Consider the following 13,598-nt stretch of genomic DNA (forward strand, 5'->3'; position numbering starts at 1 on the left):
TTCGTCAGTTTGTTTACGTTCTAAGCAGAAATTATTTTGTCAGATGTTTTGTATGAAGTTTTTATTTATCGAATTTGCAAAAAAAAATATGCTGTTTCTCAAAATTCATTGAATGTGGATAGAATAAAAGAGTTATTCCACTCAATCTGAGCGTACATGGCTTATAGCCGATTCACTGCTACGCATCTCGTCAGCTATCAGCTCATGTACGACTCGATTTCGTGGAATAACTGTCAAGTGTTATACCTCAGAACAGTTTATCGTAATACAGTACTGATATTATCCTCTCTCATCAGTTTGCCCAGATCTCATGGACGAAATGTCAATATAAATGAAATCAAATCATTCTTTAGCAAACTGTCATAATCTTGCATCAGGCGGTTCAGTGTTTAGTGTCAGGCTGATTTGTAAGGGCCTCTGCATGCTCTTGCGACAAGGCTTTCGCAGATAGCTTTTCGCAGACAGTTGTAATTTATCGTTGAGCGGGGAGTAATAGGCGTGCGCGATGTTATTCACCGCCACAACGCAAGGGGGCGCGAAGTCGCGAAATCGCTCGGAGTAGTTGGTGGGTGTGGTTAGTGGAGTGTTTATCCTCCGGTTACTTATAATGACTAGAACTGGAGTCGTATAGATGTCCGTACTTCCTCACTTCCTCGATCAACCGCTCTTCGTGCTGCTCCATCTTCGCTCGTGTTTTTAAAAATGGCGGTCGTGAAAACAAAACAAACCGGGAAAGTAGGGAAGCGGAAGTGCGTGTACAGCGGATGTAGAGTGGACCAATCAAAGCCCTCTTGTCTGCGACGCTGTCTGCGAGGCTTCTGAGGTGGTCACAATTTTTGGGAAGTGCGCGCAGAGCGTCTGCGAAGGGGGGGGGGGCTACGCAGACGCCATCTGCGACGCCATCTGCGAGGACTGGGTTGTCAGCATAAATTGGCCTTAAAACAGTAAAGGTGAAGAAGGTTACAGAATTTCACCAACAGCATTTGAATATGAATGCATTCTGTAACAAACGTTTAGATTTTTCCACCAAGTCTTTTCCGTTCGGGTGTTTTCATGCTGATGGATTGTGAAAGGCAGGAATGTTGCCTGTGGTAAAGATTTATCACACCTAGGTGTGTGTAGTGCAGTGTCAGTGTTCCAGAGCCTATTTTGGTGTGTGTCCTGGCTTCTACATGCACCTTGAGTCCTGTGTTTGCTCTATGTTCGTGTTTGTGTGTTCAGAACATGGGAGTGCAGATTTCTCCTAGTTTGGAGTGCATAGTTGGTCAGAAGGTTTATCCCCCCCATACACACCTCTCCACACACCCAATACCCACCCTCCCTCCCCTTTCACTTCCCTCACTCACTCGCATACTCTCACACACTTTTCCCTCCACCCATCAACCCACCCCCTCTCTCTCTCTCTCTCTCTCTCTCTCTCTCTCTCTAGCTCTGTCTCTCTGTAATTCTCAGGTTACGGTGGCCGGAGTTTGCAGACATCTCTAGCGGGTCCCCCCCACCTTCTTCCCCTGCCTTGTGTCCTTGTCCCTGCCTCCAGCCTGGGAAGAGCCACCCAGCAACCTCTCTGATTGGACCTGCTGGTTTGTCTTGACGCGGTGTGAGCCGGAGGACGTGTTTCAACAGATGGTTAGGGTTTGGTGTGTGTCATCACATCGAAGAAAGGATTAGAGGAGGAAGGTTGTCCTCCGGGGAGCTGTGTGGTCCCCACTTAGAGCAGCGCAGCTTCAGGAGACAGCGCAAAGTGAGGACGCAGTCCTCACCTCGTCTGCTGCGCAAGACTTCTCCGCTCCTGTGTGTCAGGTATTTGGGTTTTCTTGGGTTTTTTTTGTTTTGTTTTGTTTTATTTCTCCTGTTCATGATTTGAGTTGATTTACGTTTCTCTTGATGTGGGGTGGAAGCAACAAAAAGCAGTGCTTGCGCAAACTGTCGTTCCAGTCTGTCTGATCTGATTTTATTATAATTGAATCCCAAATTGCCACAGAAAAACTTTTATTGAATTTGGGAAATTGGTTAATGAAGGCGCATGTTCCTTTCGTACTCTAATCTCAAATAAACGGCTTGGACAAATTGTAAATCTTCATTTTGGGATGATGGTAATCTGCACATCATTTTAAAATTAAAAAAGCTTCTGGACTGACTGTCAAAGCAGAGACATACACTTGAGAAGGGGGGGTGAGGAATTCATGGCTTGCTTCAGTTCTTTAGCTTCAGTGAATCCCAGAGAGAAAAGTCTGAGCATCGGGAAAGGGTCTGCAGGACTGAGTATTATTTATGCAAGTTGCTGTGGGCCATGTGTAGCAGAAATCGTGTAATGAAAACAAGCAGGTGCCTGGAATAAAGGCATAAAAACATAAAGCACCAGTGTCTGACTAATGTTTATGGGTAGTAATCAGTCGTGTATGTGTCTCACACACAGAGCGCTAAATGTAACTGATGAAACCACAAACACAAGGGCAGCGAGTTCAGCATGAGTCAATCCATTACTAATGATCAGCGTGGCACGGCAAGAGGATGTGAATTTAGTAGCTGCTAAGTTTATTGCCGTTGCCTAATATGACTGCAGTCTGAATTTTACTGCAGTTTATTTTGTCTTAAACTGGCAAGAGATTGTTTGCTTAAATAATTTTTTTTTTCTTCCCAAAAATAGACCCAAGGTGAGATCACGGAGGAATTGAGGGAAAATGATAACCAGAGAACCAAACGTTTCCATCTTTTCTCTGCGCTGAGACTGATAAAATAAATCATAAGTAATCCGTGCCAGCTGTTCAGAGCTCTCGCTCCACAACGCTCCAAAGCTTCTCTTTTCTTCACCGTTTTATTGTCGCAAAGTCTGTTCCTTTGACCCTGCTCCTTTTTCCAGTCCCCTTGACACCATGACCATCTGAAGCACTGTATTTAACGTATGTGCATCTCTGATTTCTCATTTATTTGACCACCGATTTTGGAAACACCAGCACAATCTTCGATAGCGTAATCCTAATACCAGCCTGCATGAGATACGAGATATAAGATATGACCACTATTTTTCCACTGATCCATAAACAGTGCTTGCAGCTGTTGCAGATTATTTGCGATTCCTGGGAAGGCTGCGCCAATGCAAATATTAGTCCTGTAGCCATTTAGGCAGCATGAAAGTTCGCCTCAAGATTGGAGGCACATTCAGAGTAAGAGGTCTTAGAATAATAAAGTGAAAGTGTGTATCCTGAGTTACAATGAGCGGCTCTCAATCACACTCTTTATATTGTGCTCTCGCTTTGCCTTCTTGACATTTCTCCTTTTTATTCATGAGCTCAAATCAAAAGCAGGAGCCCGTTTCTTTCCCTCCTCGTTCTCGTGGAGAAAGTGCGTTTGCAGACTGCTCCACTGCGTCTAAGTCGTACCGCACATGTTCTGTCTTTCTGTCAAGCAAATCCCCAATGCCAGACCCTGAACAATCTGTGCCACTGTTGGTGTTGAGCACTTGAAGCGGTGCTGTTTTATTTATCCAAAGTTAGCGTTACGACTCACGAGTTCATTTAGGTGACGGGTTGACTCTAGGTGAAGGCTACAGCAGACCTGGGGGTGATGGAGTTCGTCTGAATCTTATTTACTGCTCTTGCTTCTCACTTCACCAGATGATCTGACGATTCCCTTTCTGAATTAGTGGCTTTCTCCAAGGCAGAAGGCTGCAACTGGATTTTTGTGTGTGTTAAACATGGAAATTATTTAAAAGCAATATTTGTTTTGAGTTAAAAATCTCCCTACTGTGTCTGCCTAAATCAGTCCATATGACAGAATGAAACACTACCATGGCGTAAACAACAAAGGCTTGTAAAATTGACAATTTGAAATTCCTGTAAGCCAAAGTAGAGCATTTCATATAAAAGAAAATGATTCTTACTGCCATATGAACGGCACATACTTAGAAAAGTGGGAAAAACCCATCTAGCACCCGAAGAGTTTGTTTGGTTCATCCCTCTGTGAAGGAACTCTTGAAATGCTTTCGAGACATTGGTATAGTTCGAGTAATATTAGGATATTATTATTATTATTACCTTTTTTCTTCTGACATGTTTTTTTTTTTCACTCTCGCTTTCATTTGTGTAAAACCAAACTGATTGATGAAGCCTGTCTCTAACTTCACTGCTCAGGTTCTTGGTTTATAAATGTTGGAAAATAATTGATCCGCACTAACTATTCCCCAAAAGCACCTCATTTATGTAAATTTCGATGTAAAACCATACAATGCAAGTTCTCCCTTTCTGAAAGGGTCCAAAGAACCCTCAAGGATCCCTAACCTTTTTCTCAAAGCGTCAGCCCTAAGGATTTTACTGTTTTGTGAAGAGGCTGAGTGAGATCCAAAAGAGGAAATCACACTACGCTCTCAAGTGGCTGTTTATCTCGAGACTTAATAACAGCATCCCACAGGAAGCGAGGCTGTGCCTTTTTGAAGAGGAGGATTGCGAACGTCATGGTTGTAATTGTCAGAACACAGCTTGCGCTCTTTCTTTTTTTTTCCTTGTGCATCACTGTAATTCTAACTGAGTTGTGTCAGGTTTGTAATTTCGTTGACCTTGATGTTCATTCATTCGTTGACTTTCAATGAAGGGGAAAGTCCTTAATATGAGAATGATCCAAGGTCCATAAGGGCAAGCATCGCCTTGTAGAGAAAATGAAGCAAAAGGGAATAATGAAGAATGTGAGAGATGTATGAAAAAGCAAGAACGAAAAAATGATGTTCAGAAAGAGAGAGCTCCTCCGTTTATTCGAATTCGCTCCCAAGAAATGTATTTGAGATCGGATTCGTCTGAGACGGCCAATGACGGATGTCGTAGATTCTGAGTGGAAGTCAAAAGGCTACCACTTCAACCTCAAAGCTCCAGCCTGAGCACGTTCTCCTGCCGCCTCACCTACAATAATCCAACAATCTGGTTTAGATTTGAAAGGGAAAAAGAGGTCCACGTGTGTCATGTGCAATTAAGTGGCCGTCAGAACGGATCGGAACAAGGGCCGTTCAAAAGGTGACCCAGCCGGGGAGCTGGCGCTTTTATCCTCCGCTCCTCCAAAAAAAAGAGATAATGGAGAACAATTTGAGAGGGAAAAAAAAGGATGGAGGGGGGCTGGTGAGTGAACGCTCAGCTCTTCTAATAAAAGACAGCATGAGACACTTGAGCTGCTTTTTTTTTTTCCTTTGTACTTCCGCTGAAGAACACATCACAGGGGTCTAGTGCTTCATCTGGATCAGAATTCTGTTTGGTTCATCTTCTGAGGCACCATGAAACCTACAGGTTTGTAAGTCTGCAGTTTTCCGTGTGCTTCCAAAAGAGGTGTTACGGTGCATGAACGGTCCTAGAGGATGCATTTCCACTTACTACGCGACTGACTGATGTCCTGTGCATGTTCCTGAGGACATCCATACACTAGGTGGTGGTATACATCTAGAACCTTGATTTGCAATTATCTGAGGGCAAGAATTAATTCCAACTTCTCAAGTTCTGCCCCCCTACGACAGGATTGGACAGTTGAAAATGGAGATGAACATACAGGAAAAAAAAAGATTTATTGAAATAAGATCATGTCTCCACTGTTTCTCGGGCTCTTCTGTTTTGTTATGGTTGCTACGGTGATGTGTCGGCATCTAATCAGCAATCAGACTTTGGGCAAGCAAAACAAGGTTCACCTTGCTGTATTTATTTATTTGTCTGGTTGGTTAAAATAAATAACATGAGCAAGATATTATTTGAGGCACGCTTGATCGAATACCATTTTGCACCCACGCTGAGCGAAAATGGAAAAAAAAAAACCTACATGAAGGTTTCCTTTTGATAGTTAACCGAACAGCTCCAGAGAAACAGACACAGTGGAGTGTTTGGCCAAGTTTTGGGATCAGCGGTATTTATGCATGGCATGCTAGCAGACTTGGCTCTCCACACCTCATGTTTGCTCTTCTGGCACCGACACAGTAAATGTGCATGAATATTTGGCTGCGTGGTCCCTTCCAAATGAATCATATGATTGAAAAGTTCATACACCTCGTCTGGGAGGCGGAGATTTGAAACGCAGGTGCTGGAAAGCACGCATGAGATGCTGAGAGTTAATTGAATTACAAATGGTGTGATGTGCGAGGCTTCCTTGAAGCATGCAGTTTATACCACTTGTGGTGGAAAGAAGAGCCAATCCGGGCGCAAATTACAGGCTCCGTCTCTGTCTTTCTCACTCACTCTTTCCCTTCTCACGCCGTTTTGCTCTCTCTCTGTCTTTATTTTCCTTTCTTTTTCTCCCTCTTTGTTTATACACGTGTGCGTGAGAATACAGAGACAGGTTGAAAATCATACGTCTTTAAACGACTGTCATCTTCACCGTTACACACAGCAGTAAGAGCTCTAACGTGTGACAGATGAGCTCTGGGACAGTGGTTCTCCCAGACCAGGGCTTTTCTCACATTTCCCACGACTCCTGTCTGCACACGTTCCACATTCTGGGAGTGCAGCGTTTCGCGTAGAGGCAGAAGCTCCACGGCTGGAGGCTGCTGACAGGGATTTCACCCCTCCTCAATGAGTGGAATTCCTGCAAGCTCCTAAATGCCCCCAAGAGCTTTGCAGATTTTTTTTTTTTTGAGGGGGGCTTTTACTTTTCAACACTGTTGAGCTGTAGTGTGTTAAGTCAACATGTATGGAAAAAGTGGGCTGATTGTTCCGCTCTAAAAACTTTACTTATGCGTCCTGCTGCATTGGAGACCACTTATTGCTGGGACACATGCTTTACAAGAAGGTATAGCTTGGAGTTTATATGACATACAGTCTTTATATAATTTGTAGGTTTGGATGAAATCACGGCTAAAAAGTGGAACCAGGTGGAAAGTTTAAATCGGAGTTATAAGCATGTCTTCAGCGTAATGAAGTTAGTGCAATAAACAGAGTAAAGTATAGGGATTATGGCTGGAGTGAAGTGCACAAAATTATAGCAGGTCACTCTGTTTTAAACTGCATTATACAAGTTTAAGCGAGGACTTTTGGCAGTCTCTGGTGGTCAGGCCTGGTGTTTGTTCTGTATATATTTGGAGTTGGTAAGGCCAATTCAGTTAGGCCTAGCTTATTACAGTAGCACTCGTAATCCGTTTTCCCTTCATAAACATGTGGTTTTGGTGTTATTATTCCAAGCTTCATTCTGTATTCGTTCAATCAGTCAAAAGTTGCCAAAGTCTCAATAACGCAAACCACTTAGACAAGCGTGACGTGTTAACAAAGCTTTCGATTCCCGGCACAGTGTTGAGCAAATCCATGGAACAAGTGGCCTGGGAGGCATGTTCATTAATCATTAATGGGTCTGCACGGGTCATTATGTGTGTAAACCGCCTCGATGGAGTCTTCATGCCCAGCCATGGGTGTGAGTAATGAGCCTTTGAGGCACGACAAAACTCTGGAGATGTAAATGACTCGATTTTTCGTTCCACCTAAAGCACCATGCCAGCTCTTTCTTTCTTTCTTTCTTTCTTTCTTTCTTTCTTTCTTTCTTTCTTTCTTTCTTATTTCCACCAGTAAAAATAAGAGTAATCTCTGAAGTTTTTGCCATGTTTCTTGACCCAGAGTGCAGCAATCCTTATGAAATATAAGATTATTGACGTGGCAAAGTTGCTCAAACTCAAACCTTACAGTGGGAGCCTGACAGTCATGGTTTATTTATGAAGAGCGATTACATGGGTGGAAACTGCTGTTCGATATCGTCTTTTTGTGGTCCGTCGATGTCTCTTTGGATGCTTCTGACTGAATAAAAAAGACCACAGTGTGTAAAAAGTCTTCATTTGGCAGCTCGTCATGTGGGAGCGGGTAGGTTTCTGAGCTACAGAAGGGAACTAAAGTGGCGTTGGAATACTGTAGATTAGATGTTACTTTACATTTACATCTGGACAGAAATGTCGTGTTTATGTTGAAGCTGTCTATTTTCCTCAGAATTATTTATCTGTCGTGTGGTGAGTTGGAACCTTTCATCATGGTAGGTCTCTTTTGGGGAGAAAAAAATAAATATTCATAACGAGACAAAGAAACTCCTGTGTATTCTTTATAGCAGCTGTAATTTTTCCACAAAATTTCAACTTTGTCCTCCATTTCTTCCCAAAATACTCCATAAAAGATTTTTTTTTTACTGTGCCTGTTTTTCTGTTATTTGTCTTTCACGTTTGATCAAAAGCTAAATCTTTTGACAGAGACCCTCTGCTGTTTTCATTAATTTTCCCTACTTTCTTCTTTCAGGATCTGTTCTTCTGTGCTTTCATTATTAACTTAATGCTTATAAAAGAACCGGCATCCTGGAAGCTTTTTAAACATGGCACAACTCGATCTCCCGCCTGAGAGAGAGGAGACAGCCTTGCTTGAGCTACAGCACTTTGAGCCTGAAAAGGAAAAATGGCAAGAAGAATCTTCACTAGGTTTCACTAGATGGTTGCCAGGTTTTAACGTTTCTTTTGTTTTGTTTTTTTTGTTTTGTTTTACACTCTACCTGGCAACTTAAGTCTGTTGAAGTGCACATTTCAGTTTGGTACGTAGTTGAAAAATACCAGAAGTGGCTGTTAACTCAGCTTAGCCTGGTGCAGTGCCTTGCAGCTGGCTTGGACACTCCAACCTTATTGAGAGAAGCATTAATCACTTCTAAGGCCTGGTTTATACTTGATGTGTGACTTTGTGTATACGCAACGCAAGAACACAAGCATCGATCAACATTTTCATGCTATAACATCCTTCATTCTTCTGGGAAGGCTTTCCACTAAATTTTGGAACATGGCTGTGCCCAATAAACCGCTCCAGTTCATGCCAAAGATGTTCAGTGGTGTTGAGGTCAGGGCTGTGTGCAGGACACTGGAGTTCTTCTACTCCCATCTTGTATTCATGGAGCTCATTTTGTCAACAGGGGCACTGCCATGCTGGAACAAGTTTGGGGCCCTTAGTTCCGGTTAAAGGAAAACTTAATGACGGAACGCATGGACATTCTAGACAACTGTAGGCTTCTAATTTTGTGGCAACAGTTTGAGGAAGACCCACATTGTAGATGTGGCAATCGAGTGTCCAGATACTTTTGACCACGTATGTAATCTAAGCTTAAAGCTTAAGTAAAGGAGAGGCATAGCAGAACTCGTACACATGAAGCTCCAGCAGGCCGATACTTGTATTTCATACCACTGTGGAACCCTTGCTGTGCTTCTGTCAGTATCAGCTTGTGGGATTTCTGAGGCAAGGGGACCGCTCTTCTGTGGTTGATAATGGATTATGGAACATTATAAAACTCTCCAAGGTCACATTTTCCTTCTCTTCCCAGTCTGAGCTCTCAGACATGAAGGCTAGCATAGACGACAAGGCTTACCGTGGGGATTAGTGTGGGGTTTTGGCTGGGTTAAAGAGTGTGAGAGGGCTTTGCAACTTGTAGCGCTCTTGCAGTCCTCTTGCAGTCATACAGATGCCAGGTGTCCATTTCAAGCTGTGAAGATGGTCGAGGTGCTCATCGATGCTACTGCTGCTCTCCGGGTTTGCTGCAATCGGATACTGTGCTGTTATTTGGCGGGTGGCATGGCAAGGTGACCATGGGTCCTGACTGACTCAGTCCCTCCCTTTACTGGTACTTCATCAGGTCTTACCATACTTCAGATGAACCTTTATAATCAAGACATTTTCTCCAAGTCTGTTCTTGACCCAATTCAGACATTTTGAAAGTCAAGTAAAGAGTTTTAGCAGTGCATTTCAATGCAACCCTTGAAACCAATGGCGCTTCTTGCGTATTTTAATAATTTTCCTCTTAGTACATTCCTCTTGACATACACTCGCAGTTCCCAGCAGACCACCTGGTACCACAGCAAGCAAGACTTTGAAGTCTCCGAGTTAGATTAATTTAATCACATTTTTACAAGCATTTATAATTAATGAAAGGACCCCTGCTAGATCAGTCATCTACAAAGCTTCATTGCACCCTCTGTTTTAGTCAGGGATTAGTTTTCTCATTGTTTCCTCCAAATATTACGCCGTGCCATTCCTCATAAACCACATCATCAGTGTATTAAATTTAGTGACTGTAATAAAATCTGAGCCTTTGTTATCCAGGCCCCCATACGGCTCACTGTAATCAGTAAAAGCTAACAGCTTTGAGCTAAATATAGTCTGTTTTTATAATTATTGGACCATGCAGGTCAGGTTGAGCATCCAGTGTTGTCCATGACTGCCTTTTCATTTTTAAGCGAAAAGCCAATACAAATTATTGGGGGGGGAAAGCATGTACTATTTGCCATTTCTAGAATTTGATTAATATTCCAAGCATTTTGTGGTTATTGGTGAGGATCAGGAGTTGCAGAAAGTTTGAATCTCTGCACTAGATATCACATGATTGCACTTTTTCCTCCGTGGACTCTGAGAACTTACAAGCCTGGGTAGTTGCCTCATGTGGCCTTCTTAGAACTTATTATTCTTGATGCTGGCTTGATCTAGAATGCTGACAATATCATTCCATGAGGGCTTTGGAAAGTCACTGCCAAGTTAAAGCCCCCAGGTCTTCACCAACAGGACTAGTGGCAGGGATCAAAACAATTGAGACTTTCCATCTTTTCGGGCATGACTTTATTTTGTATCCCCATCACTTCCCAAGTTCTACAGACTGTATTCTTAAGGTCACCACCAGCAAGGAGTTCTGGACTTCATTTAGTTTTGTATAAAAGCACAAGCCTCACTTGCCTTTACACAGATATGTGAGCAAGAGAAAGGGCTGGAGTTTCATCTTTTAAGCATGTGGAAATGACTGTCTGGGTCGTTCTGCAGAGGTGTATGGTATGTCATTAGTGAAAGTCAGTGTGTCTACAATGCGTGTGTGTGTGTCTATGGCATTCTCTCCACAGTGATTAAGTCAAATGACCCAGCGAACCAAGAACAAAGTAAAACCACTTCAGTGGACCGGTACATTCCTTCTCTCACCACGTAATCAGCACTTAAGCCCACCAGCAAAAAAAAAAAAAAAGCAACTTGCTGAGCTGTGCTTCAGAAAATGATTACATTTGGACACTCTATACGTTGAGTATCTAGGTTAGATTCTTTCAAGGCCAGTGTGGTTTATAGGCCCACTTCTTCACTGGTTTAGATCATGTTTGGAAAGAGTGGTCACAGAACCATCCTGAATTTTGACTTATTTCTTGCCCAAACTCTCGGTTTTTATGGCTTTAACGTTGCTTTATTCTTTCACGTTTTTAAGATCGGCCATAGCAACATAGTGTTACTAGGGCTGAGTGTATGGACAGAGCAATCGTTGACGGAGGCTCTGTGTGCTTGCGGTGTGTTCTGGCCACAGGCCTGCTTGGCACAGTGGGATTTCACACACTGCGCTGCTCAGTGTGCACATTCGCCACTGCCAGATCCTGGCCCATTACAAAAATGTTTGCGAAACCCAAACCTCACCGTACTCCGCTTCTGCGGCTCAGTGGCCACTGTGCCCCTAGTGGGAATAACCAGCATAGAGATGCATGCATGCAGCCCTTTATACCCTGATAAACACACACACACACCCTCTTATATACCTCCATGCCCCAGAAGACCGAGTCAGCACTTTCACTTGCTTCAGTTCACTTCACTTGCTTTAGTTTTATCTCTACCTGTTCTCTTTTGAAAGGGGATGGCCAAATTCTAACCTGTAGATTAGCTATGGCAAAGGCAAAGATACCAAGCAAATTGAGGATATAACGAGAGATTTGGTTGCTAGGGATTGGTGTTCTCTTCATGGTTCCAAATTTTATGAATTGCTGTCTCTTGGGTTGTTTGCGATTGGCGTCATCTTAACGGCCCTTACGTTTATGGATTGCTATTTCTTGGGTTTCTTGGGATTGCTGTTACCTTGACTCCTCTTGTGTTGATGGATTGCTGTCTCTTGGGGTGCCCTGGACTGGCATCATCATCTCCTAGCTTCAGGCATCGGTCTTGCTTAAACTATGACGATCAGGTCAGGTTTATTTCTATCTGTATTACTGTAATCCAGAGTTCTCCAATTAAAAAAAAAAATCAAATGAGGTGAGTTTTGATGTTGATATTAGCTGGTAGACGCCTGCACTAAAACCAGATGTGTGGGAAGTGTGAGCTGCTTGGACGTGGCAGGATGAAACGGTGTGGTTTAGTCAGATTCTGCGAGTGATCCTAATGCAAGTTGCTGTGGGCCGCCAATGGACAAAAAAGAGAAGATGTGTTGCACAAAAGGATTTTGATGGATGAAGTGCAAACCCCAGGTTTTCAATTGGTTGCATCAGTCTGGTGGCTCAAGCCAAAGGGAATAAAAGGGCTTGTTATACAACTGCACTAAGTAGGTGGTGAAAGAGGGATTTTCCTTACAGTAAATAGGGGAACTCAGAGCTGTTACATTTACATGTACTTTCTGGGTAATCCCATTATGGCTTAATAATACCAGTTTTGTTGTATTGTAAGACGCACTATTTATGCTGAAAGAAAAACAGTGTGAATAAGCATGGATCCAGTGTATTGTTTACTGGCCCATTATGTGCTGATTGTGGATTTGCGTCTTCATGTACAACCCCGATTCCAAAAAAGTTGGGACAAAGTACAAATTGTAAATAAAAACGGAATGCAATGATGTGGAAGTTTCAAAATTCCATATTTTATTCAGAATAGAACATAGATGACATATCAAATGTTTAAACTGAGAAAATGTATCATTTAAAGAGAAAAATTAGGTGATTTTAAATTTCTTGACAGCAACACATCTCAAAAAAGTTGGGACAAGGCCATGTTTACCACTGTGAGACATCCCCTTTTCTCTTTACAACAGTCTGTAAACGTCTGGGGACTGAGGAGGCAAGTTGCTCAAGTTTAGGGATAGGAATGTTAACCCATTCTTGTCTAATGTAGGATTCTAGTTGCTCAACTGTCTTAGGTCTTTTTTGTCGTATCTTCCGTTTTATGATGCGCCATATGTTTTCTATGGGTGAAAGATCTGGACTGCAGGCTGGCCAGTTCAGTACCCGGACCCTTCTTCTACGCAGCCATGATGCTGTAATTGATGCAGTATGTGGTTTGGCATTGTCATGTTGGAAAATGCAAGGTCTTCCCTGAAAGAGACGTCGTCTGAATGGGAGCATATGTTGCTCTAGAACCTGGATATACCTTTCAGCATTGATGGTGTCTTTCCAGATGTGTAAGCTGCCCATGCCACACGCACTAATGCAACCCCATACCATCAGAGATGCAGGCTTCTGAACTGAGCGCTGATAACAACTTGGGTCATCCTTCTCCTCTTTAGTCCGAATGACACGGCGTCCCTGATTTCCATAAAGAACTTCAAATTTTGATTCGTCTGACCACAGAACAGTTTTCCACTTTGCCACAGTCCATTTTAAATGAGCCTTGGCCCAGAGAAGACGTCTGCGCTTCTGGATCATGTTTAGATACGGCTTCTTCTTTGAACTATAGAGTTTTAGCTGGCAACGGCGGATGGCACGGTGAATTGTGTTCACAGATAATGTTCTCTGGAAATATTCCTGAGCCCATTTTGTGATTTCCAATACAGAAGCATGCCTGTATGTGATGCAGGACACTAAGGGCCCGAAGATCACGGGCACCCAGTATGGTTTTCCGGCCTTGACCCTTACG

At 42.9% G+C, this 13,598-nt stretch overlaps 1 protein-coding gene across 5 annotated transcripts in view; it reads left to right on the forward strand.

The window, feature by feature from the left end:
* Nucleotides 1-1,452: 1,452 nt before the first annotated feature.
* Nucleotides 1,453-13,598, forward strand: part of sulf1 (sulfatase 1) — a 68,285-nt gene continuing 56,139 nt past the window's right edge. For 3 of the 5 annotated variants that reach the window (XM_060899868.1, XM_060899872.1, XM_060899873.1), the window contains exon 1: nucleotides 1,454-1,800. The gene's annotated coding sequence lies outside the window, so the exon portion shown is untranslated. Of the gene's footprint in view, nucleotides 1,801-13,598 lie in introns of all 5 variants that reach the window. The other 2 variants (XM_060899871.1, XM_060899870.1) reach the window with 2 other exon arrangements.

This window comes from Neoarius graeffei, chromosome 19 (assembly GCF_027579695.1).
Source record: "Neoarius graeffei isolate fNeoGra1 chromosome 19, fNeoGra1.pri, whole genome shotgun sequence".
Taxonomy (NCBI): Eukaryota; Metazoa; Chordata; class Actinopteri; order Siluriformes; family Ariidae; genus Neoarius; species Neoarius graeffei.